The sequence below is a fragment of the Canis lupus genome, chromosome 1, assembly GCF_048164855.1.
Source record: "Canis lupus baileyi chromosome 1, mCanLup2.hap1, whole genome shotgun sequence".
NCBI classification, from domain to species: domain Eukaryota; kingdom Metazoa; phylum Chordata; class Mammalia; order Carnivora; family Canidae; genus Canis; species Canis lupus.
The window spans coordinates 17,692,679-17,696,147 of record NC_132838.1 but is presented as its reverse complement, the minus strand read 5'-3'; the positions used below and the strand labels follow the sequence as shown (position 1 = coordinate 17,696,147).

General features: G+C 45.0%; 1 non-coding gene across 1 annotated transcript; it reads right to left on the bottom strand.

Annotated features, from left to right (window-relative positions):
- Positions 1-2,836: 2,836 nt before the first annotated feature.
- Positions 2,837-3,025, bottom strand: LOC140608970 (U2 spliceosomal RNA). Its single transcript, XR_012010966.1, has one exon. It is a non-coding gene; the product is annotated as a U2 spliceosomal RNA (small nuclear RNA).
- Between the last annotated feature and the right edge of the window lie 444 nt (positions 3,026-3,469).

Here is a 3,469-nt window from a genome sequence, read left to right as displayed (position 1 = left end):
AACTTTATTATCACAACCACTAAAAAGAGGATAATTACGTAATGTGATAGAGGTGCCAAGTGTTGCGACAACAGAAATCATATAGCAATATAGAAATGTATCACATTAACAGGTACACCTTAAATTCGCCCAATGTGATATGTCAAATGCATTCAATTAAAAAGAAAAAAAAGAACTGCCCTACTTCAGGGCTCATTTTATTAAAAAATGCAAATAGTGCCTCATGAAAATTTTAAGGGGTTAAGTCACACCTGCTTTGCACGAATTACCTTAGAACCCATTCATTCCTAACTTGAAGTGGGGGTGGGGGGGTGCATGAGAACATGAAATCACAGCTTGCTTGGCCTCCTGGTTTCTCTTAGGGTGGCTTTAATGATGTAGGGATCCACGGGGCTGGGTCCCAGCCTGGGCGGGAACCTGAGTGGAGAAGGCGGGCCTCTCCACTCAAGGGGAAGCATGGAGGCCACGGACTTGGAAGAACTCAGGAGGGTCATTGCTTGGCTGCGGGAAGGCCCTTCTTGCAGGGAAGCAAGCCTTCCAGTAGGACAGCTTCTAGGGCGCCGGCAGCAGGTGTAGTTCCCAAAACGGCCATCAGATGGCAGCCTCCGCCAAATTACCGAAGTTCGTGTGTTCGCCGGAGCCAATTGTGCAGCAGGGAAGGTAGTGGAGGCCCCGGGTCTGGCCCTTTGGTTTTGCAGCCCAGGAACTCCAGCCAGACCGAGCCTACGCAGCCTGAAGCCACTGATCATCAAGTCGGTGGCAGAGCTGGGGGTCCCGCGACCTCCTGCCAAGAAGTCCAGTCATCTCTCTATAATGGGAACCTGAAAGGAGTGCTCTTCACCTCATACAAAATGAAATAAAGGATAGAAAAGACAGAGCAGGCCTGTTTGAATACTCACGTAGTCATGTGAGCTTGAGTACAAAGCCTTGCAGGCCAAACCTTGAGCCTCCAGCAGATTTTTGTTAATATATGTGCTGCCGAAGCGAGCACCAGATCTTTGTTAAATGCTAGGCAGTCACGTTTACCAAGGGCTTATTTGCTTTAAAAAGGGATGGAGGAGGATACTAGTCCTTTTATGCAAGACATTTGAAATACCTTCTCCTATTCCACAGGCTGCCTTTTAGTTTTATTGACTGTTTCCTTTACTGTGCAAAGCTTTTTCTCTCGAGGAAGTCCCAGTAGTTCATGTTTGCTTTTGTTTGCACCCCAGTGTTTATGGCAACAATGTTCCCCACAACGGCCAAAATATAAAAAGATCCCAGATGTCCATCCACAGATGAACAATAAAGAAGATGTGCTATGTGTATGTATATATATATGTATATATATATATACACATTTATATATGTGTATATATATTTATATATGTATATAGGAATATTACTCAGCCATCAAAAAGAAGGAAATCTTGACATTTACAATGTGGATGGAACTGGAGGGTATTATGTTGAGGGAAATAAGTCAATCAGAGAAAGACAAATACCATATGATTTCACTCATATGTGAAATCTAAGAAACAAAACAGATGAGCATAGGAGAAGGGAAGGAAAAATGAAATAAGATGAAAATAGAAAGGGAGGCAAACCATAACAGATGCTGAACTCTAGGAAACAAACTGAGGGTTGCCCGAGGGGAGGGGGGCAAGAGGTGAGGTCACTGTGTGATGGGTATTAAGGAGGGCACCTGATGGGATGAGCACTGGGTGTTACATGCAACGGATGAATCACTAAATTCCTGAAACTAATAAAACACTATGTCAACTAAATTGAATTTAAATAAAGAATTTTTAAAGATAGATTTATTTATTTATTTATTTATTTATTTATTTATTTATTTATTTATGATAGAGAGAGAGAGAGAGAGAGAAAGAGTCAAGGAGAGACACAGGCAGAGGGAGAAGCAGGCTCCAGGCTGGGAGCCCGACGTGGGACTTGATCCCAGGACTCCAGGATCGTGCCCTGGGGCAAAGGCAGGAGCCAAACCACTGAGCCACCCAGGGATCCCCTAAATAAAGAATTTTTAAAATAAAAAAATTAGCAATAAAAAGGAGTTGGGGAGGACAGAAGAGGGGAATTCATAGACACAAGATCCTGGGGAAGTAGGAAGACTGCAACCAGGGAAACCAGAGAGATCCCTGGAGGAGATGAGCTTTGAACTAGGGTTAGATGCAAGGAGAGGAGAAAAGGAGACAGACACAGGATGGTTAGTATGAACCAGGTGGAAAAAAAAGCAGGAACAAGCCCACCTTGCAGCAGGGCTAGCCCTGTGCAAATGGCATGTGAGCCCAGCTTCCCTTGAGCCTCAGGCCTCCCTCTTTTCATGCTTGCTCCTCACAGGACGCCCCCACCATCCCCATCCCCACCTTTCTGAACTATCACTGGCAGAGAAATTTCCCTCCAGCCAAGCTTCAACATCACATGGTGATTTTAAGTGATTGCTCTTTCCCAGGAGAAGTGGGATTTTAGGCCAGTCTGTCATTTTGGATGAAAGGGTACTGCTCACCCTGAGAAATAGTATGGGGAAGGAATTACGGAGAGGAAGATGCTGTCCAGGTTGCTTGTTTAAAGCAGAGAGTCTCTATTATCACCCAGAAGGTCAATGGGAGGGGAAACGAGTGAGTAAGGCAAGCAGCAAGAGGATTTGAGATCTGAAACTGGAAGTGTGTGGATGTACCTCTGTGCCTAGGACAGTAGGCACTGACTATGTGATAGCTGAATTAGCAAGTTAGAAGCCTGTTGCAGGTCCTGAAGGAAAATGAAGGCTTAGCCTCCTGTAGTGGCAAGGTGGCCAGGTTTGAGGGTGAATGAGGAGATTTTTGATGTTGCGGCTGCCCCGAGAGGGTGCACCATCCTAGAAGTACTGCAATACAGGTCGATGAGTGAAGTGGACAGAGCCAGCTCCTTTTCCACCTCCCTGCTCCAAAAATCCATGTAATATATTGTCTTCAGATACAGGACATGTCAGATAGTAAACTGATAAGAACAGATACTATACTTGATCTTAGCCAAAAGGCTGAGAAACATTTTTTTTTAGTTCAGTTTTGATCAAATGCATTTGAGTGAAGCTATTGAGTTGTTTGTTTGTTTGTTTGTTTGTTTGTTTTTTTCAGGGCTGGACAGTAAGTTTATACACACCCACATCAGGTCTAGGAGCCACAGTGGGCTCCAACTCATTTACAAGCATTTCATCACAGCACCTGCTTGGGGGCCCGCAGACGCAACCAGGCTGTCCCCATACAGGTCCTCACATCGCAGTAATGCTTTATTAAAGGGAAGATTAATATGCAGCTTTTGGGGAGGGGGAATTTTTACAAGTATCAAAAGGAGCTCAGGGAAAGAATCCGAGCTCTGAGATCAGTGTACAGAAGATAATAGAAGCCGTGGGCATAGAGGGGGGTGCCGCGGGGGAGGGAGTGGAGGGAGAAGAGGATGCCTTGAGAAATGCCAGCATTTAGTGGACCGTGTTGGA